This window comes from Nerophis ophidion, linkage group LG06, assembly GCF_033978795.1.
Source record: "Nerophis ophidion isolate RoL-2023_Sa linkage group LG06, RoL_Noph_v1.0, whole genome shotgun sequence".
NCBI lineage: Eukaryota > Metazoa > Chordata > Actinopteri > Syngnathiformes > Syngnathidae > Nerophis > Nerophis ophidion.
Window position 1 is genome coordinate 9,390,741 of NC_084616.1, and position 24,120 is coordinate 9,414,860.

Sequence of the window (24,120 nt, forward strand, 5' to 3'; positions counted from 1 at the left end):
CGCTGTTGTAAAACCTGGCGTTTCTGGGTGTTGTTGATAAAAAGGCGTTGGCTTTGCATAGTAGAGTTTTAACTTGATTTTACAGAGACTTACCTGTTACTTCCTCCTCCTCCACCTCCTCCTCCTCCTCCTCCTCCTCAGATAAGGAGACGACGCACTAGTTGGACGGAAAGTCCATCTTAGACAAACTCGGGCCCGGCAAAGCCGGCGGCGTTTCTGGGTGTTGTTGATAAAATGGCGTTGGCTTTGCATAGTAGAGTTTTAACTTGATTTTACAGAGACTTAGCTGTCACTTCCTCCTCCTCCTCCTCCTCCTCAGATAAGGAGACGACGCACTAGTTGGACGGAATGTGACGGACCAAAGACACGGAACGCAGTTTTCCTTTTGTTTCCATGTTAAAAAATTCTCACCAAAATGGCTTAAATCATTTAAAATTCTAATGTTGTAAGCATTATTGTCAATGGGAGACAGGTCTGGACTACAGGCAGGCCGGTCTAGTACCCGCACTATTTTACTACGAAGCCACGCTGTTGTAACACCTGGCTCGGCATCGTCTTGCTGAAATAAGCAGGGGCGTCCAAAAGCTGTATGTACCTTTCTGAATTAATGGTGCCTTCACAGATGTGTAAGTTAGCCATGCCTTACCCCCTTCAAATATTGCACCTAGAACAATCTGGATGGTTCTTAAACTCTTTGGTCCAAAGGACACGACGTCCATGGTTTCCAAAAACAATTTCAAATGTGGACTCGTCAGACCACAGAACACTTTCCCACTTTGCATCAGTCCATCTTAGACAAACCCGGGCCCGGCAAAGCCGGCGGCGTTTCTGGGTGTTGTTGATAAAAATGGCGTTGGCTTTGCATAGTAGAGTTTTAACTTGATTTTACAGAGACTTAGCTGTCACTTCCTCCTCCTCAGATAAGGAGACGACGCACTAGTTGGACGGAATGTGACGGACCAAAGACATGGAACGCAGTTTTCCTTTTGTTTCCATGTTAAAAAATTCTCACCAAAATGGCTTAAATCATTTAAAATTTTAATGTTGTACAAATTATTGTCGATGGGAGACAGGTCTGGACTACAGGCAGGCCGGTCTAGTACCCGCACTATTTTACTACGAAGCCACGCTGTTGTAACACCTGGCTCGGCATCGTCTTGCTGAGTGCTTTGAGTACCTTGAAGGTAGAAAAGCGCTATACAAGTACAACCCATTTAAATAAGCAGGGGCGTCCAAAAGCTGTATGTATCTTTCTGAATTAATGGTGCCTTCACAGATGTGTAAGTTAGCCATGCCTTGGGCGCTAATACACCCCCATACCCCCTTCAAATATTGCACCTAGACCAATCCGGATGGTTCTTAAACTCTTTGGTCCGAAGGACACGACGTCCACGGTTTCCAAAAACAATTTGAAATGTGGACTCGTCAGACCACAGAACACTTTCCCACTTTGCATCAGTCCATCTTAGACAAAATCGGGCCCGGCAAAGCCGGCGGCGTTTCTGGGTGTTGTTGATAAAAACGGCGTTGGCTTTGCATAGTAGAGTTTTAACTTGATTTTATAAAGACTTAGCTGTCACTTCCTCCTCCTCAGATAAGGAGACGACGCACTAGTTGGACGGAATGTGACGGACCAAAGACATGGAACGCAGTTTTCCTTTTGTTTCCATGTTAAACAATTCTCACCAAAATGGCTTAAATCATTTAAAATTCTAATGTTGTACAAATTATTGTCAATGGGAGACAGGTCTGGACTACAGGCAGGCCGGTCTAGTACCCGCACTATTTTACTACGAAGCCACGCTGTTGTAACACCTGGCTCGGCATCGTCTTGCTGAAATAAGCAGGGGCGTCCAAAAGCTGTATGTACCTTTCTGGATTAATTGTGCCTTCACAGATGTGTAAGTTAGCCATGCCTTGGGCGCTAATACACCCCCATAGCCCCTTCAAATATTGCACCTAGAACAATCCGGATGGTTCTTAAACTCTTTGGTCCGAAGGACACGACGTCCACGGTTTCCAAAAACAATTTGAAATGTGGACTCGTCAGACCACAGAACACTTTCCCACTTTGCGTCAGTCCATCTTAGACAAACTCGGGCCCGGGTGTTGCTGATAAAACGGCGTTGGCTTTGCATAGTAGAGTTTTAACTTGATTTTACAGATTTAGCTGTCACTTCAATCAATCAATCGATGTTTACTTATATAGCCCTAAATCACTAGTGTCTCAAAGGGCTGCACAAACCACTACAACATCCTCGGTAGGCCCACATAAGGGCAAGGAAAACTCACACCCAGTGGGACGTCGATGACAATAATGACCCAGTGGGACTCTATGGGTTCATGTTTTGTTTTAGTCATGTTTGTTTTTGTTTTTTGGATATTCAGTTCCTGTTCCTGCACTTCCTTGTTTGTCTTATTACCATAGCAACTCATTAGTTTTCTCCTAGTCCTCATGTCACGCCCTGGTCCTCATGTCTCACACCTGTTCTCACTAATCACCACAATATTATTTAAGCCTGTCTGTTTCTGTTGTTCACTCTGGCAACATCACTCATGATATCCATGCTGCTTTTTCTCATTCCCTTGTCTCAGTCACAGTAAGTTTTTGTTATTCATGCCGCAGTTCAAGTGTTTTGTTTCATGTTTATAGTTTATAGCCTTTGTGCTAGTCTTTTGTTTTCATAGCCCAGTTTTTGTACTTTCGCCCTCATGCGCGCCTTGTGTTTGTTCCTGTTTTTAGTTTGTGTTAAAATAAACAGATGTCTCTACCTTCACACTGTTTCACTCCATTCGCTTTGCACCTCGGGAAAACAATCCACGTCCAAGTCCAAGTTTGACGGTAGCGACCGACTGTAGTTACTGACAGTGGTTTTCCGAAGTGTCCCTGAGCCCATGTGGTGATATCCTTTACACACTGATGTGGCTTTTTGATGCCGTATTGCCTGAGGGATCCAAGGTGGCTTACGTGCGGTGATTTCTCCACATTCTCAGAACCTTTTGTTGATATTACGTAGCGTAGATGGCAAAATCCCTAAATTCCTTGTTGAGAAATGTTGTTCTTAAGCAATTTGTTCAGGGATTTGTTGACAAAGTGGTGACCCTCGCCCCGTCCTCGTTTGTGAACGACTGAGCATTTCACAAAAGCTGCTTTTATACCCAATCATGGCACCCACCTGTTCCCAATTAGCCCGTTCTCACCTGTGGGATGTCCAAAATAAGTCTTTGACGAGCATTCCTCAACTTTCTCACTCTTTTTTGCCACTTGTGCCAGCTTTTTTCAAACATGTTGCAGGCAAAACGGGAAAACAATCCACGTCCAACTCCAAGTTTGACGGTAGCGACCGACCGTAGTTACTGACAGTGGTTTTCCGAAGTGTCCCTGAGCCCATGTGGTGATATCCTTTACACATTTGGTGACAAAGTGGTGACCCTCGCCCCGTCCTTGTTGCGAACGACTAAGCATTTCACAAAAGCTGCTCTTATAGCCAATCATGGCACCCACCAGTTCCCAATTAGCCCGTTCTCACCTGTGGGATGTTCCAAATAAGTGTTTGACGAGCATTCATCAACTTTCTCACTCTTTTTTGCCACTTGTGCCAGCTTTTTTCAAACATATCGCAGGCAAAACGGTAAAACAATCCACGTCCAAGTCCAAGTTTGACGGTAGCGACCGACTGTAGTTACTGACAGTGGTTTTCCGAAGTGTCCCTGAGCCCATGTGGTGATATCCTTTACACACGGATGTGGCTTTTTGATGCCGTATTGCCTGAGGGATCCAAGGTGGCTTACGTGCAGTGATTTCTCCACATTCTCAGAACCTTTTGTTGATATCACGTAGCGTAGATGGCGAAATCCCTAAATTCCTTGTTGAGAAATGTTGTTCTTAAGCAATTTGTTCAGGCATTTGTTGACAAAGTGGTGACCCTCGCCCCGTCCTTGTTGCGAACGACTAAGCATTTCACAAAAGCTGCTCTTATAGCCAATCATGGCACCCACCTGTTCCCAATTCGCCCGTTCTCACCTGTGGATGTTCCAAATAAGTGTTTGACGAGCATTCCTCAACTTTCTCACTCTTTTTTGCCACTTGTGCCAGCTTTTTTCAAACATGTCGCAGGCAAAACGGGAAAACAATCCACGTCCAAGTCCAAGTTTGACGGTAGCGACCGACTGTAGTTACTGACAGTGGTTTTCCGAAGTGTCCCTGAGCCCATGTGGTGATATCCTTTACACACGGATGTGGCTTTTTAATGCAGTACCGCCCGAGGGATCCAAGGTGTGTATTATCATGGCTTACGTGCAGTGATTTCTCCACATTCTCAGAACCTTTTGATGATATTACGGAGCGTAGATGGCGAAATCCCTAAATTCCTTGTTGAGAAATGTTGTCCTTAAGCAATTTGTTCAGGCATTTGTTGACAAAGTGGTGACCCTCGCCCCGTCCTCGTTTGTGAACAACTGAGCATTTCACAAAAGCTGCTTTTATACCCGATCATGGCACCCACCTGTTCCCAATTAGCCCGTTCTCACCTGTGGGATGTTCCAAATAAGTGTTTGACGAGCATTCATCAACTTTCTCACTCTTTTTTGCCACTTGTGCCAGCTTTTTTCAAACATATCGCAGGCAAAACGGTAAAACAATCCACGTCCAAGTCCAAGTTTGACGGTAGCGACCGACTGTAGTTACTGACAGTGGTTTTCCGAAGTGTCCCTGAGCCCATGTGGTGATATCCTTTACACACTGATGTGGCTTTTTGATGCCGTATTGCCTGAGGGATCCAAGGTGTGTACTATCATGGCTTACGTGCAGTTATTTCTCCACATTCTAAGAACCTTTTGATGATATTACGGAGCGTAGATGGCGAAATCCCTAAATTCCTTGTTGAGAAATGTTGTCCTTAAGCAATTTGTTCAGGCATTTGTTGACAAAGTGGTGACCCTCGCCCCGTCCTCGTTTGTGAACGACTAAGCATTTCAGAAAAGCTGCTTTTATAGCCAATCATGGCACCCACCTGTTCCCAATTAGCCCGTTCTCACCTGTGGGAGGTTCCATATAAGTCTTTGACGAGCATTCCTCAACGTTCTCACTCTTTTTTGCCACTTGTGCCAGCTTTTTTCAAACATGTCGCAGGCAAAACGGGAAAACAATCCACGTCCATGTCCAAGTTTGACGGTAGCGACCGACGGTAGTTACTGACAGTGGTCTTCCGAAGTGTCCCTGAGCCCATGTGGTGATATCCTTTACACATGGATGTGGCTTTTTGATGCCGTATTGCCTGAGGGATCCAAGGTGGCTTACGTGCAGTGATTTCTCCACATTCTCAGAACCTTTTGATGATATTACGGAGCGTAGATGGCGAAATCCCTAAATTCCTTGTTGAGAAATGTTGTCCTTAAGCAATTTGTTCCGGCATTTGTTGACAAAGTGGTGACCCTCGCCCCGTCCTTGTTGTGAACGACTAAGCATTTCACAAAAGCTGATTTTATACCCAATCATGGCACCCACCTGTTCCCAATTAGCCCGTTCTCAACTGTGGGATGTTCCAAATAAGTGTTTGACGAGCATTCCTCAACTTTCTCACTCTTTTTTGCCACTTGTGCCAGCTTTTTTCAAACATGTCGCAGGCAAAACGGGAAAACAATCCACGTCCAAGTCCAAGTTTGACGGTAGCGACCGACCGTAGTTACTGACAGTGGTTTTCCGAAGTGTCCCTGAGCCCATGTGGTGATATCCTTTACACACTGATGTGGCTTTTTGATGCCGTATTGCCTGAGGGATCCAAGGTGGCTTACGTGCAGTGATTTCTCCACATTCTCAGAACCTTTTGATGATATAACGGAGCGTAGATGGCGAAATCCCTAAATTCCTTGTTGAGAAATGTTGTCCTTAAGCAATTTGTTCAGGCATTTGTTGACAAAGTGGTGACCCTCGTCCCGTCCTTGTTGTGAACGACTAAGCATTTCACAAAAGCTTGCTTTTATACTCAATCATGGCACCCACCTGTTCCCAATTAGCCCGTTCTCACCTGTGGGATGTCCAAAATAAGTCTTTGACAAGCATTCCTCAACTTTCTCACTGTTTTTTGCCACTTGTGCCAGCTTTTTTCAAACATGTCGCAGGCAAAACGGGAAAACAATCCACGTCCAAGTCCAAGTTTGACGGTAGCGACCGACCGTAGTTACTGACAGTGGTTTTCCGAAGTGTCCCTGAGCCCATGTGGTGATATCCTTTACACACTGATGTGGCTTTTTGATGCCGTATTGCCTGAGGGATCCAAGGTGTGTACTATCATGGCTTACGTGCAGTTATTTCTCCACATTCTAAGAACCTTTTGATGATATTACGGAGCGTAGATGGCGAAATCCCTAAATTCCTTGTTGAGAAATGTTGTCCTTAAGCAATTTGTTCAGGCATTTGTTGACAAAGTGGTGACCCTCGCCCCGTCCTCGTTTGTGAACGACTAAGCATTTCAGAAAAGCTGCTTTTATAGCCAATCATGGCACCCACCTGTTCCCAATTAGCCCGTTCTCACCTGTGGGAGGTTCCATATAAGTCTTTGACGAGCATTCCTCAACGTTCTCACTCTTTTTTGCCACTTGTGCCAGCTTTTTTCAAACATGTCGCAGGCAAAACGGGAAAACAATCCACGTCCATGTCCAAGTTTGACGGTAGCGACCGACGGTAGTTACTGACAGTGGTCTTCCGAAGTGTCCCTGAGCCCATGTGGTGATATCCTTTACACATGGATGTGGCTTTTTGATGCCGTATTGCCTGAGGGATCCAAGGTGGCTTACGTGCAGTGATTTCTCCACATTCTCAGAACCTTTTGATGATATTACGGAGCGTAGATGGCGAAATCCCTAAATTCCTTGTTGAGAAATGTTGTCCTTAAGCAATTTGTTCCGGCATTTGTTGACAAAGTGGTGACCCTCGCCCCGTCCTTGTTGTGAACGACTAAGCATTTCACAAAAGCTGATTTTATACCCAATCATGGCACCCACCTGTTCCCAATTAGCCCGTTCTCAACTGTGGGATGTTCCAAATAAGTGTTTGACGAGCATTCCTCAACTTTCTCACTCTTTTTTGCCACTTGTGCCAGCTTTTTTCAAACATGTCGCAGGCAAAACGGGAAAACAATCCACGTCCAAGTCCAAGTTTGACGGTAGCGACCGACCGTAGTTACTGACAGTGGTTTTCCGAAGTGTCCCTGAGCCCATGTGGTGATATCCTTTACACACTGATGTGGCTTTTTGATGCCGTATTGCCTGAGGGATCCAAGGTGGCTTACGTGCAGTGATTTCTCCACATTCTCAGAACCTTTTGATGATATAACGGAGCGTAGATGGCGAAATCCCTAAATTCCTTGTTGAGAAATGTTGTCCTTAAGCAATTTGTTCAGGCATTTGTTGACAAAGTGGTGACCCTCGTCCCGTCCTTGTTGTGAACGACTAAGCATTTCACAAAAGCTTGCTTTTATACTCAATCATGGCACCCACCTGTTCCCAATTAGCCCGTTCTCACCTGTGGGATGTCCAAAATAAGTCTTTGACAAGCATTCCTCAACTTTCTCACTGTTTTTTGCCACTTGTGCCAGCTTTTTTCAAACATGTCGCAGGCAAAACGGGAAAACAATCCACGTCCAAGTCTGACGGTAGCGACCGACGGTAGTTACTGACAGTGGTTTTCCGAAGTGTCCCTGAGCCCATGTGGTGATATCCTTTACACACGGATGTGGCTTTTTGATGCCGTATTGCCTGAGGGATCCAAGGTGGCTCACGTGCGGTGATTTCTCCACATTCTCAGAACCTTTTGTTGATATTACGGAGCGTAGATGGCGAAATCCCTAAATTCCTTGTTGAGAAATGTTGTCCTTAAGCAATTTGTTCCGGCATTTGTTGACAAAGTGTTGACCCTCGCCCCGTCCTTGTTTTGAACGACTGAGCATTTCACAAAAGCTGCTTTTATACCCAATCATGGCACCCACCTGTTCCCAATTAGCCCGTTCTCACCTGTGGGATGTTCCAAATAAGTGTTTGACGAGCATTCCTCAACTTTCTCACTCTTTTTTGCCACTTGTGCCAGCTTTTTTCAAACATGTCGCAGGCAAAACGGGAAAACAATCCACGTCCAAGTCCAAGTTTGACGGTAGCGACCGACCGTAGTTACTGACAGTGGTTTTCCGAAGTGTCCCTGAGCCCATGTGGTGATATCCTTTACACACCGATGTGGCTTTTTGATGCCGTATTGCCTGAGGGATCCAAGGTGGCTTACGTGCAGTGATTTCTCCACATTCTCAGAACCTTTTGATGATATTACGGAGCGTAGATGGCGAAATCCCTAAATTCCTTGTTGAGAAATGTTGTTCTTAAACAATTTGTTCAGGCATTTGTTGACAAAGTGGTGACCCTCGCCCCGTCCTCGTTTGTGAACGACTGAGCCTTTCACGGAAGCTTGCTTTTATAGCCAATCATGGCACCCACCTGTTCCCAATTAGCCTGTTCACCTGTGGGATGTTCCAAATAAGTCTTTGATGAGCATTCCTCAACTTTCTCACTCTTTTTTGCCACTTGTGCCAGCTTTTTTCAAACATGTCGCAGGCAAAACGGTAAAACAATCCACGTCCAAGTCCAAGTTTGACGTAGCGACCGACGGTAGTTACTGACAGTGGTTTTCCGAAGTGTCCCTGAGCCCATGTGGTGATATCCTTTACACATTTGTTGACAAAGTGGTGACCCTCGCCCCGTCCTTGTTGCGAACGACTAAGCATTTCACAAAAGCTGCTCTTATAGCCAATCATGGCACCCACCTGTTCCCAATTAGCCCGTTCTCACCTGTGGGATGTTCCATATAAGTCTTTGACGAGCATTCCTCAACTTTCTCACTCTTTTTTGACACTTGTGCCAGCTTTTTTCAAACATGTCGCAGGCAAAACGGGAAAACAATCCACGTCCAAGTCCAAGTTTGACGGTAGCGACCGACGGTAGTTACTGACAGTGGTCTTCCGACGTGTCCCTGAGCCCATGTGGTGATATCCTTTACACATGGATGTGGCTTTTTGATGCCGTATTGCCTGAGGGATCCAAGGTGGCTTACGTGCAGTGATTTCTCCACATTCTCAGAACCTTTTGATGATATTACGGAGCGTAGATGGCGAAATCCCTAAATTCCTTGTTGAGAAATGTTGTCCTTAAGCAATTTGTTCCGGCATTTGTTGACAAAGTCGCGACCCTCGCCCCGTCCTTGTTGTGAACGACTAAGCATTTCACAAAAGCTGATTTTATACCCAATCATGGCACCCACCTGTTCCCAATTAGCCCGTTCTCAACTGTGGGATGTTCCAAATAAGTGTTTGACGGGCATTCCTCAACTTTCTCACTCTTTTTTGCCACTTGTGCCAGCTTTTTTTTTTAAAACACGTTGCAGCCATCAAATGAGCTAATATTTGCACAAAATAACAAAGTTAAATATCTTGTCTTTGCAGTCTATTCAATTGAATATAAGATAAAAAAGATTTGTTATAGTCTCTTTTTATTTAGCTTTTACACAAGTTTACTCGCATGTTTTGTGTCTGGCGTCACTTTGGTGGAAAAAGGACTGGCAAAAAAAAAAAAAAAAAAGAGAGGCCCGGCAGGTGAGAAATCCTCCCTCTCCTCTCCTTGATGGCAACTTAAGCCGTGAATAATAACATTTGAGAGTCCTCACTAAATATTTAACATGCACTCCCAGCACTTATTTAAATATCACTCGCAGATGCGCACGCAAATGGAATTTTATGGAAATCCTCGCGACGGGAAAGCTAAAAAAAAAAAAAAAAAGATAAAAACCTTTTAGCGTCGTCACCCGACAAAAAGTGTTTATGAACATTATTTCCGTCACGTGACTCGCCGCACGCCATGGAAGCCATTTAAAGTCGCAGTACGCCCGCTGTAATGAACACATGGCTAACTGCTGGGCCGGCGGGGGGTTAATAGGCGGCGTGGGGGGGGGGGGGCGTACATCCAAATGCTTTATTTATATCGCATGCAGACTTCAAAACTTGTAATAGTTTGCAAAATATTACAGAATAAAGAACATGCTGAGTAAATATCCACTTTGAACTAATAGCTACAATTGTATTGAGAACACTGAAAAGGAACAAAATGTGCAATTACACTAGTAGTGTTAATACTAGTATAGTAAAGTATGGTGGGACTAATGGATTTAAAACAGTACTATACCCTCTTTGAAAAATACCAATTCGCCGTATTTTTATTTATTAATATTATTCCGCGTCGTCGTCACATGGTGACATTGCTGGTTTAACCAGCAGAGGAGCATGTTCGGCAGTGCACTCACACAGAATACTTACAAGCAGACACAGTGTGTAGGCAGAAAAGGGAGAATGGACGCATTTTGGTGTAAAAAGTGAAGATAAAGGTGAAGTTATAACAAGGAAACACCCTCAGGAAGAGCTGCTTTAGAACAGGGCGAGCTGGCTGGCGGCTAACGTCCGTCCGCAGTGTTTTAGCTACTTCGAAATCACTAATCCCGGCCTCCATGGCGACAAATATTGTAATGTTTCTTACACATAGCGTTATCACTGGAGGACGAGGAATAGCTAAACTTGCTTTGCTATATATATATATATATATATATATATATATATATATATATATATATATATATATATATATATATATATATATATATATACACATCCCTCCATCCATCCATTTTTTACCGCTTGTCCCTTTTGGGGTCGCGGGGGTCGATTTAGCCTATCTTAGTTTCATTTGGGCGGTAAGCGGGGTACATCCTGGACAAGTCACCACCTCATTGCAGTACATATATATATATACACACATACATATATGCATGCATGCATGTATATATATATATATATATATATATCCACATATACATATAAAAATATATATATACATACATATATATACACATGTATATATATCCATACAAAATATATATATATATACATATATACATACATATATATACATACAAATATAGATATACACATACACATATATATATATACACATATATATACACACATATACATATATCCATATATATATACAAAAAAATATATATATACATAAATATATATATATACACATACACACACACATATATATAAAATATAATAATGTATACATATATGTATACATATATATACATACAAAAATATATACATACATACATACATACATACATACATATATATATACATACACACAAATATATATATATATATATATATATATATATATATATATATAAAATGTATTAGTCCAGCTGTTTACTGATGTGCACTATTCATGTTTGGCTAACTTTTAATGTATTTAAAAAAAACATATCGTTCGATTGCTACTACATAACACATTAATTCTTGAAATATTACTCATATTTAACTAAAAATAATTGGAGAAAAACTCCATTTTATACAACAGGTTACATTTTCAAATTTTCTAAATAATAATTTGGAGTGCAGGAAGTGGCTGGGGAGAGGGTAAGTCTGGACTTCCCTGCTTAGGCTGCTGCCCCCGCGACCCCACCTGGGATAAGCGGAAGAAGATGGACGGACGGAGCGGAAGAGGAAACCACAGCTGTCTTTATGAACATTGCACAAAAACAATGGTGCTAATGGACACTCAAACAAGCTGAGTCACTACTTTTTACATGTAAGTGTGACGATAACCATAGAAGCGGGAACTGGTCACTCCTGTTTAAAACCTCGACTCCTCAGGCATGTTCACCTCAAAACCTGGTGGCGGTCCACGGCGAGGATGGTCTCCGGTATTTATGTCCGCCAGACTAAACGTGACATTCGGCGTTTTCCAGCAAGGACACGCTGCCTGGCGTTATTGCTATCTGGCGCGGGATGATGTCATCCGCCAATTAAAAGAGGAAAGGAGCGTCGTGCTGTTGTTGACGCAGCACCGAGCGCGGCGGGGTCGGCCGGCGAAGGTGGCGGCCTTATTGGCAGTCCTTCCGCCAATCAATACGCCGCTTAATGGAATGTCAGGCGGGTTGCGAGCGGCCAGTATTGACACGCCGCTCGCAGCCTTCTGCAGGAGCCTGATAAAGTGCAGCCTTATTATTCACCTCTGATTCCAAGAAAGTACGTCCTAACTTCTACCATCCTTCAAAAAAGGTAAAGATTTTTTTTAATGGTAATATAATTTTTTTTATGTTGGTTGGATTTTCCTTTTCTATTTTATTAGGGACCGAATGTCCCTTTGGAACAGATGACCCTATGGTTTTATTATTATTATTATACCGCCGCCTATTTCAGCTGTAATGTGACCCCCTTAACATGCTTCAAAACTCACCAAATTTAAAACACACACATCAGGATTGGCGAAAATTGCCATCCGATCCAAAAAAACAAAACCCAAAATTGCGCTCTAGCGCCTCCTAGGAAAAAAACAGACAAAACCGCTTGTTAGGAATGTCATAGAGACATGAAACAAAAACCTCTATGTAGGTCTCACTTAGACCTACATTTTAATAATTTACATTCTGCAGCAAAAATCAACAGGAAGTTAAAAATTACCCCTTCAAAACAAAAGTTTCCTAAAAAATATAATTGTTGCCTCTTTGAGCTGTAATTTGACCCCCTTAAAATGCTTCAAAACTCACCAAACTCTACACACATCAGGACCGGTGAAAATTGCGATATAATAAAAAAACAAACCCCAAAACTCACAAATGCGCTCTGGCACCCCCTAGGAATAAAACACAGACAAAACTGCTTGTAACTTCCGGTAGGAATGTCGTAGAGGCATGAAACAAACCCCTCTATGTAGGTCTCACTTAGTCCTACATTTCATTCATTGACATCCTTCAGCAAAAGTCATCAGGAAGTTGGCAATTACCCCTTCAAAAGTGCAGCCTTATTATTCACCTCTGATTCCAATAAAGTACGTCATAACTTCTACCATCCTTCAAAAAAGGTAAAGATTTTTTTTAATGGTAATATAATTTTTTTTATGTTGGTTGGATTTTCCTTTTCTATTTTATTAGGGACCGAATGTCCCTTTGGGACAGACGACCCTATGGTTTTATTATTATTATTATACCGCCGCCTATTTCAGCTGTAATTTGACCCCCTTAACATGCTTCAAAACTCACCAAATTTAAACACACATCAGGACTGGCGAAAATTACCATCTGATCAAAAAAACAAAACCCAAAATTGTGCTCTAGCGCCTCCTAGGAAAAAAACACAGACAAAACCGCTTGTAACTTCTGTTAGGAATGTCATAGAGACATGAAACAAAAACCTCTATGTAGGTCTCACTTAGACCTACATTTTAATCATTTACATTCTGCAGCAAAAATCAACAGGAAGTTAAAAATTACCCCTTCAAAACAAAAGTTTCCTAAAAAATATAATTTTTGCCTCTTTGAGCTGTAATTTGACCCCCTTAAAATGCTTCAAAACTCACCAAACTCGACACACACATCAGGACTGGTGAAAATTGCGATCTAATAAAAAACAAACCCCAAAACTCACAAATGCACTCTAGCACCCCCTAGGGATAAAACACAGACAAAACTGCTTGTAACTTCCTGTAGGAATGTCGTAGAGACATGAAACAAACCCCTCTGTGTAGGTCTCACTTAGACCTACATTTCATTCATTGACATCCTTCAGCAAAAGTCATCAGGAAGTTGGCAATTACCCCTTCAAAAGTGCAGCCTTATTATTCACCTCTGATTCCAAGAAAGTACGTCCTAACTTCTACCATCCTTCAAAAAGGTAAAGATTTTTTTTAATGGTAATATATTTTTTTTTATGTTGGTTGGATTTTCCTTTTCTATTTTATTAGGGACCGAATGTCCCTTTGGGACAGAGGACCGTATTGTATCTCTAAGGTTTTATTATTATTATTATTATTATACCGCCGCCTATTTCAGCTGTAATTTGACCCCCTTAACATGCTTCAAAACTCACCAAATTTAAAACACACACATCAGGACTGGCGAAAATTGCCATCTGATCCAAAAAACAAAACCCAAAATTGCGCTCTAGCGCCTCCTATGAAAAAAACACAGACAAAACCGCTTGTAACGTCTGTTAGGAATGTCATAGAGACATGAAACAAAAACCTCTATGTAGGTCTCACTTAGACCTACATTTTAATCATTTACATTCTGCAGCAAAAATCAACAGGAAGTTAAAAATTACCCCTTCAAAACAAAAGTTTCCTAAAAAATATAATTGTTGCCTCTTTGAGCTGTAATTTGACCACCTTAAAATTCTTCAAAACTCACCAAACTCGACACACACACCAGGACTGGTGAAAATTGCGATCTAATCAAAAAACAAACCCCAAAACTCACAAATGCGCTCTAGCACCCCCTAGGAATAAAACACAGACAAAACTGCTTGTAACTTCCAGTAGGAATGTCGTAGAGACATGAAACAAACCCCTGTATGTAGGTCTCACTTAGACCTACATTTCATTCATGACATCCTTCAGCAAAAATCATCAGGAAGTTGGCAATTACCCCTTCAAAAGTGCAGCCTTATTATTCACCTCTGATTCCAATAAAGTACGTCCTAACTTCTACCATCCTTCAAAAAAGGTAAAGATTTTTTTTAATGGTAATATAATTTTGGTGACGTTCCACATCCCAAGAGCTAGCTTCTGTAGCCGAGGATCGGACCGCCAAGTGCCCTGCCTTCGGCTGCCGCCCAGCTCACAATGCACCCGACCTCTATGGCCCCTCCTATGAGTGGTGAGCCCATTGGAGGGATGACCCACGTTGCCTCTTCGGGCTGTGCCCGGCCGGGCCCCATGGGAACAGGCCCGACCACCAGGCGCTCGCCATCGTGCCCCAACTCCGGGCCTGGCTCCAGAGCGGGGCCCCGGTGACCCACGTCCGGGCGAGGGAAATCTGGGTTCATTTCGTTGTAATTCCATAGAAGTCTTTGAGCTGCTCTTTGTCTGATCACTCACCTAGGACCTGTTTGTCTTGGGAGACCCTACCAGGGGGCATGAAAACCCCCAGACAACATAGCTCCTAGGATCATTGGGACACGCAAACTCCTCTACCACGGTAAGGTAGCAGCTCAGAGAGGAGCTGGGGGGACGGGTCCTGACTGTTGTTTGTGCTTACGCACCAAACAGCAGTTCAGAATACCCACCCTTTTTGGGTACACTCGAGGGAGTACTGGAAAGTGCTCCTCCGGGTGATTCCCTTGTCCTACTGGGAGACTTCAACGCTCATGTTGGCAACGACAGTGAAACCTGGAGAGGCGTGATTGGGAAGAATGGTCGCCCGGATCTAAACCCGAGTGGTGTTTTGTTATTGGACTTTTGTGCTCGTCACAGTTTGTCGATAACAAACACCATGTTCAAACATAAGGGTGTCCATATGTGCACTTGGCACCAGGACACCCTAGGCCGCAGTTCCATGATCGACTTTGTAGTTGTGTCATCGGATTTTCGGCCTTATGTTTTGGACACTCGGGTGAAGAGAGGGGCGGAGCTTTCTACCGATCACCACCTGGTGGTGAGTTGGCTGCGATGGTGGGGGAGGATGCCGGACAGACCTGGCAGGCCCAAACGCATTGTGAGGGTCTGCTGGGAACGTCTGGCAGAGTCTCCTGTCAGAGAGAGTTTCAATTCACACCTCCGGGAGAACTTTGAACATGTCACGAGGGAGGTGCGGGACATTGAGTCCGAGTGGACCATGTTCCGAACCTCTATTGTCGAGGCGGCTGATTGGAGCTGTGGCCGCAAGGTTGTTGGTGCCTGTCGTGGCGGTAATCCCAGAACCCGTTGGTGGACACCAGCAGTGAGGGATGCCGTCAAGCTGAAGAAGGAGTCCTATCGGGTTCTTTTGGCTCATAGGACTCCGGAGGCAGTGGACGGGTACCGACGGGCCAAGCGGTGTGCAGCTTTAGCGGTCGCGGAGGCAAAAACTCGGACATGGGAAGAGTTCGGGGAAGCCATGGAAAACGACTTCCGGACGGCTTCGAAGCGATTCTGGACCACCATACGGCGCCTCAGGAAGGGGAAGCAGTGCACTATCAACACCGTGTATGGTGCGGATGGTGTTCTGCTGACTTCGACTGCGGATGTTGTGGATCGGTGGAGGGAATACTTCGAAGACCTCCTCAATCCCACCAACACGTCTTTCTTTGAGGAAGCGGTGCCTGGGGAATCTGTAGTGGACTCTCCTATTTCTGGGGCTGAGGTCGCTGAGGTAGTTAAAAAGCTCCTCGGCGGCAAGGCCCCGGGGGTGGATGAGATCCGCCCGGAGTTCCTTAAGGCTCTGGATGCTGTAGGGCTGTCTTGGTTGACAAGACTCTGCAGCATCGCGTGGACATCGGGGGCGGTACCTCTGGATTGGCAGACCGGGGTGGTGGTCCCTCTCTTTAAGAAGGGGGACCGGAGGGTGTGTTCCAACTATCGTGGGATCACACTCCTCAGCCTTCCCGGTAAGGTTTATTCAGGTGTACTGGAGAGGAGGCTTCGCCGGATAGTCGAACCTCGGATTCAGGAGGAACAGTGTGGTTTTCGTCCTGGTCGTGGAACTGTGGACCAGCTCTATACTCTCGGCAGGGTTCTTGAGAGTGCATGGGAGTTTGCCCAACCAGTCTACATGTGCTTTGTGGACTTGGAGAAGGCATTCGACCGTGTCCCTCGGGAAGTCCTGTGGGGAGTGCTCAGAGAGTATGGGGTATCGGAATGTCTTATTGTGGCAGTCCGCTCCCTGTATGATCAGTGTCAGAGCTTGGTCCGCATTGCTGGCAGTAAGTCGGACACGTTTCCAGTGAAGGTTGGACTCCGCCAAGGCTGTCCTTTGTCACCGATTCTGTTCATAACTTTTATGGACAGAATTTCTAGGCGCAGCCAAGGCGTTGAGGGGTTCCGGTTTGGTGGCCACGGGATTAGGTCTCTGCTTTTTGCAGATGATGTAGTCCTGATGGCTTCATCTGGCCGGGATCTTCAGCTCTCACTGGATCGGTTCGCAGCCGAGTGTGAAGCGACCGGAATGAGAATCATCACCTCCAAGTCCGAGTCCATGGTTCTCGCCCGGAAAAGGGTGGAGTGCCATCTCCGGGTTGGGGAGGAGACCCTGCCCCAAGTGGAGGAGTTCAAGTACCTAGGAGTCTTGTTCACGAGTGGGGGAAGAGTGGATCGTGAGATCGACAGGCGGATCGGTGCGGCGTCTTCAGTAATGCGGACGTTGTATCGATCCGTTGTGGTGAAGAAGGAGCTGAGCCGGAAGGCAAAGCTCTCAATTTACCGGTCGATCTACGTTCCCATCCTCACCTATGGTCATGAGCTTTGGGTCATGACCGAAAGGGTAAGATCACGGGTACAAGCGGCCGAAATGAGTTTCCTCCGCCGGGTGGCGGGGCTCTCCCTTAGAGATAGGGTGAGAAGCTCTGCCATCCGGGAGGAGCTCAACGTAAATCCGCTGCTCCTCCACATCGAGAGGAGCCAGATGAGGTGGTTCGGGCATCTGGTCAGGATGCCACCCGAACGCCTCCCTAGGGATGTGTTTAGGGCACGTCCAGCTGGTAGGAGGCCACGGGGAAGACCCAGGACACGTTGGGAAGACTATGTCTCCCGGCTGGCCTGGGAACGCCTCGGTATCCCCCGGGAAGAGCTAGACGAAGTGGCTGGAGATAGGGAAGTTAGGGCTTCCCTGCTTAGGCTGCTGCCCCCGCGACCCGACCTCGGATAAGCGGAAGATGATGGATGGATGGATGGATGGATATAATTTTTTTTTATGTTGGTTGGATTTTCCTTTTATATTTTATTAGGGACCGAATGTCTCTTTGGGACAGAGGACCCTATTGTATCTCTAAGGTTTTGTTATTATTATTATACCGCCGCCTATTTCAGCTGTAATTTGACCCCCTTAACATGCTTCAAAACTCACCAAATTTAAACACACACATCAGGACTGGCGAAAATTGCCATCTGATCAAAAAAACAAAACCCAAAATTGCGCTCTAGCGCCTCCTAGGAAAAAAAAAACACTGACAAAACCGCCTGTAACGTCTGTTAGGAATGTCATAGAGACATGAAACAAAAACCTCTATGTAGGTCTCACTTAGACCTACATTTTAATAATTTACATTCTGCAGCAAAAATCAACAGGAAGTTAAAAATTACCCCTTCAAAACAAAATTTTCCTAAAAAATATATTTTTTGCCTCTTTGAGCTGTAATTTGACCCCCTTAAAATGCTTCAAAACTCACCAAACTCGACACACACATCAGGACTGGTGAAAATTGCGATCTAATAAAAAAACAAACCCCAAAACTCACAAATGCGCTCTAGCACCCCCTAGGAATAAAACACAGACAAAACTGCTTGTAACTTCCAGTAGGAATGTCGTAGAAACATGAAACAAACCCCTCTATGTAGGTCTCACTTAGACCTACATTTCATTCATTGACATCCTTCAGCAAAAATCATCAGGAAGTTGGCAATTACCCCTTCAAAAGTGCAGCCTTATTATTCACCTCTGATTCCAAGAAAGTACGTCCTAACTTCTACCATCCTTCAAAAAGGTAAAGATTTTTTTAATGGTAATATAATTTTTTTTATGTTGGTTGGATTTTCCTTTTCTATTTTATTAGGGACCGAATGTCCCTTTGGGACAGAGGACCCTATTGTATCTCTAAGGTTTTATTATTATTATTATTATACCGCCGCCTATTTCAGCTGTAATTTGACCCCCTTAACATGCTTCAAAACTCACCAAATTTAAACACACACATCAGGACTGGCGAAAATTGCCATCTGATCCAAAAAACAAAACCCAAAATTGCGCCCTAGCGCCTCCTAGGAAAAAAAACACAGACAAAACCGCTTGTAACTTCTGTTAGGAATGTCATAGAGACATGAAACAAAAACCTCTATGTAGGTCTCACTTAGACCTACATTTTAATAATTTACATTCTGCAGCAAAAATCAACAGGAAGTTAAAAATTACCCCTTCAAAACAAAAGTTTCCTAAAAAATATAATTGTTGCCTCTTTGAGCTGTAATTTGACCACCTTAAAATGCTTCAAAACTCACCAAACTCGACACACACATCAGGACTGGTGAACATTGCGATCTAATAAAAAACCAAACCCCAAAACTCACAATTGCACTCTAGCACCCCCCAGGAATAAAACACAGACAAAACAGCTTGTAACTTCCAGTAAGAATGTCGTAGAGACATGAAACAAACCCCTCTATGTAGGTCTCACTTAGACCTACATTTCATTCATTGACATCAGGAAGTTGGCAGTTACCCCTACAAAACAAGAGTTTTGTAAACAACCGTCACCTTTTTTTCAAACATTATCTCCTCTGATTGCGTTTGTTGTGTCGGCTTCAAACCCGCACAGGAGAGAGATTGAACCCTTCTGATTAAAAGTTGCGCAAAGAGTTTTTCAAACTACTCCGGTTTTGATTTTACGAGCCTTCAAATAACTCCTGCACTGCTGCCGTCTCAAGATGGCCGCTTAAAAGCAGGAAGCACCAGCGTGACCACACAATGCAGAGAAGGTAGGTAACGTGCAGGTAAAGATATGTTGAATGGGTGAAAGAAGGAGGCACCAGTTTGACTCTAGGATACAGAGAAGGTAGGTAATGTGCAGGTAAAGATATGTTGTCTGGGTGATGGCAGGAAGCACCACCGTGTATGGGTTAAAGAAAGAAGCACCAGTGTGACCCCAGGATGCAGGGAAGGTAGGTAACGTGCAGGTAAAGATATGTTGAATGGGTAAAGGCAGGAAACACCAGCAAAAGTCGGCCCCATCCATCGCTGCTTGCAGTTTTAATTGTATTATATTTTTATTGCACACCATGACTAGGGAAGGTTGTTTGGATTGGGTCATATAAGTTTATGCATTTTGCACATTAAAGACGCTAAAAACAATGCAGGTCGACAAAATAAACGTTGGCGTCGTTACATTACACGCCAGGTTGACTTTCGGTTTCAATCCCAGTCAAGGACTGCAAAGGGGGGGCCAACATTTGTACTTAATAAGTCATACGACCGAAATAAACATATTTAATTTAATTTCAGTTCCAACATTTGTACTTAATAAGTTATACGACCGAAATAAACATATTTAATTTAATTTCAGTTAAAAAATAAACTTTAATTCAAGTCATTTTGGACAGCCTTGGAATGAAAGGGTGATTAGATAACAAGGCCCACCTGGGCCATCCACTCACCTGTCGCTGTCTTCAAAGCCGGTCCTTGCACACCCCGTTCCGCGGCAGGCCCGCAAGCGACGTCCCTCTCCACAGTGAGCTAAATGCAAACATTAACATCATGCTAGGTTAGCAACATGAACATAGCTATTGCTAACATTGTATTTTATTACATATTATCTTAGCAACTGAACCCTGGAGCAGATTATTTCTATTCCCTGTCGGAAAGTTGGAATATGGAAGGTCGCTAAGTTTGTTGTTCGCTCGCTTCCCTTGAAGTCCTGACGGCTGCCGCAAATATAAATAGCGGCGCCTGTGTCAGACAAACAAGCGGGACGACTCCTTTTGTTTACTGCCCACTGTGGCTCATTACCTGTTCCGTTTGGAGGCCGCCGAGTGAATAAGGAGGAGGGTTTGCGTATCTACCGGGAGCAGCGGAGTGGCGGTGGCCTTGCCTCCGACGTTCCATGAAAGCATCACCTGTGTCGCACACTCGCTGCACGCTTTAGCACACTTCATTTAGCTCATAACATGCTTTTCCAGTTTGCTGGAGAAGGTATTCCATTTAAAGCTTCCATCATGTTAAGTTAGCAACATTAGCTTAGCTATGTGACACACATGTTAACATTACATGTTGACATCATGTTAGGTTAGCATCATAAGCATAGCGATGTGAGCTACATGCTAACATTACATGTTGACATCATGTTAAGTTAGCAACATTAGCCTAGCTATGTGAGCTACATGCTAATATTACATGTTGACATCATGCTAGGTTAGCAACATTAGCATAACGATGTGAGCTACAGTCTAACATTAGATGTTGACATCATGTTAAGTTAGCAAAGTTATCATAGTCATGTGAGCTACATGCTAACATTACATGCTGACATCATGTTAGGTTAGCAATATTAGCATAGTTATGTGAGTTACATGCTAACATTATATGTTAACATCATGTTAAGTTGGCAACATTAGCTTAGCTATGTGAGCTACATGCTAACATTACATGTTGACATCATGTTAAGTTAGCAACATTAGCATAGCTATGCGAGCTACATGCTAACATCACATGTTGACATCATGGTAGGTTAGCAACATTAGCATAGCGATATGAGTTACATACTAACATTACATGTTGACATCATGTTAAGTTAGCAACATTAGCATAGCGATGTGAGCTTCATGCTAACATTACATGTTGACATCATGCTAAGTTAGCAACATTAGCATAGTGATGTGAGCTACATGCTAATATTACATGTTGACATCATGTTAAGTTAGCAACATTAGCGTAACTATGTGAGCTACAGGCTAATATTACATGTTGACATCATGTTAAGTTAGCAACATTAGCAGAGCTATGTGACACACATGCTAACATTACATGTTGACATCATGCTAGGTTAGCAACATTAGAATAGCGATGTGAGCTACATACTAACATCACATGTTGACATCATGGTAGGTTAGCAACATTAGCATAGCGATGTGAACTACATGCTAACATTACATGTTGACATCATGTTAGGTTAGCAATATTAGCATAGTTATGTGAGCTACATGCTTATATTACTAGTTTACATCATGTTAGGTTAGCAATATTAGCATAGTTATGTGAGCTACATGCTATCATTATATGTTAACATCATGTTAAGTTGGCAACATTAGCATAGCTATGTGAGCTACATGCTAACATTACATATTGACATCACACGAGGTTAACAACATCAGCATAGCTATATGAGCTACTTGCTAACATTACATGTTGACATAATGCTAGGTTAGCAAAAAAAGCATAGCGATGTGAGCTACATGCTAATATTACATGTTGACATCATTTTAAGTTAGCAACATTAGCATAGCAATGTGAGCTACATGCTAACATTACATGTTGACATCATGCTAGGTTAGCAACATTAGCATAGCGATGTGAGACACATGCTTACATTACATGTTGACATCATGCTAGGTTACCAACATTAACATAGCGATGTGAGCTACATACTAACATTACATGTTGACATCATGTTAAGTTAGCAACATTAGCCTAGCTATGTGAGCTACATGCTAACATTACATGTTGACATCATGCTAGGTTAGCAACATTAGCACAGCAATGTGAGCTACATGCTAACATTACATGTTGACATCATGTAAGGTTAGCAACATTAGCCTAGCTATGTGAGCTACATGCTAACATTACATGTTGACATCATGCTAGGTTAGCAACATTAGCATAGCGATGTGAGCTACATGCTAACATTACATGTTGACATCATGCTAGGTTAGCAACATTAGCACAGCAATGTGAGCTACATGCTAATATTACATGTTGACATCATGTTAGGTTAGCAATATTAGTATAGCGATGTGAGCTATATGCTAATATTACATGTTGACATCATCTTAGGTTAGCAACATTAGCATAGCGATGTGAGCTACATGCTAACATTACATGTTGACATCATGCTAGGTTAGCAACATTAGCACAGCAATGTGAGCTACATGCTAATATTACATGTTGACATCATGTTAGGTTAGCAATATTAGTATAGCGATGTGAGCTATATGCTAATATTACATGTTGACATCATTTTAAGTTAGCAATATTAGCATAGCTATGTGAGCTACATGCTAATATTACATGTTGAAATCATGTTAAGTTAGCAACATTAGCCTAGCTATGTGAGCTACATGCTAACATTACATGTTGACATCATGTTAAGTTAGCAACATTAGCATAGCTATGCGAGCTACATGCTAACATTACATGTTGACATCTTGCTAGGTTAGCAACATTAGCAAAGCGATGTAAGCTACGTGCTAGTATTACATGTTGACATCATGTTAGGTTAGCAACATTAGCATAGCTATGTGAGCTACAGTCTAACATTACATGTTGACATCATGGTAGGTTAGCAACATTAGCTTAGCTATGTGAGACACATGCTAACATTACATGTTGACATCATGCTAGGTTAGCAACATTAGCATAGCGATGTGAGCTACATACTAACATCACATGTTGACATCATGTTAAGTTAGCAACATTAGCCTAGCTATGTGAGCTACATGCTAACATTACATGTTGACATCATGCTAGGTTAGCAACATTAGCATAGCGATGTGAGCTACATGCTAACATTACATGTTGACATCACGCGAAGTTAGCAACATCAGCATAGCTATATGAGCTACTTGCTAACATTACATGTTGACATGATGCTAGGTTAGCAACATTAGCATAGCAATGTGAGCTACATGCTAACATCACATGTTGACATCATGTTAAGTTAGCAACATTAGCTTAGCTATGTGAGCTACTTGCTAACATTGCATGTTAACATTATGCTATCTTAGCAACACCAGCTACCGGCTAAAATTACATTTTAACATGCCAGGTTACAAACACTGTAATAGCTATGTGAGCTACATGCTACCATTGTATTTTAACATTGTGCTAGGTTAGCAGCAAGAGCATAGCTATGTGAGCTACACGCTAACGTTACATATTGAAATCATGTTAGCTTAGCAAAATTAGCATAGCTATGTGAGTTACATGCTAATATTACAGGTTAACATCATGTTGGGTTAGCAACATTAGCATAGTTACGTGAGCTACATGCTATCTGAACATCATGCTGGATTTGTGACGCTTTGCTAGCATCGTGGTGTGGTTTTTGTTCTCTCGTGGGTGCAGTTTAAGAATGATGATTTATTTAACTAACTAAGAACAAAAAGACTTGCACAAAGGCACTAAAGACAAGCGCTAGCATGTAAGCTAGGGACATAAACAAAGGAAAGGAATAGCGTGGATTAGCCCTGCGATGAGGTGGCGACTTGTCCAGGGTGTACCCCGCCTTCCGCCCGATTGTAGCTGAGATAGGCGCCAGCGCCCCTCACGATCCCGAAAGGGAATAAGCGGTA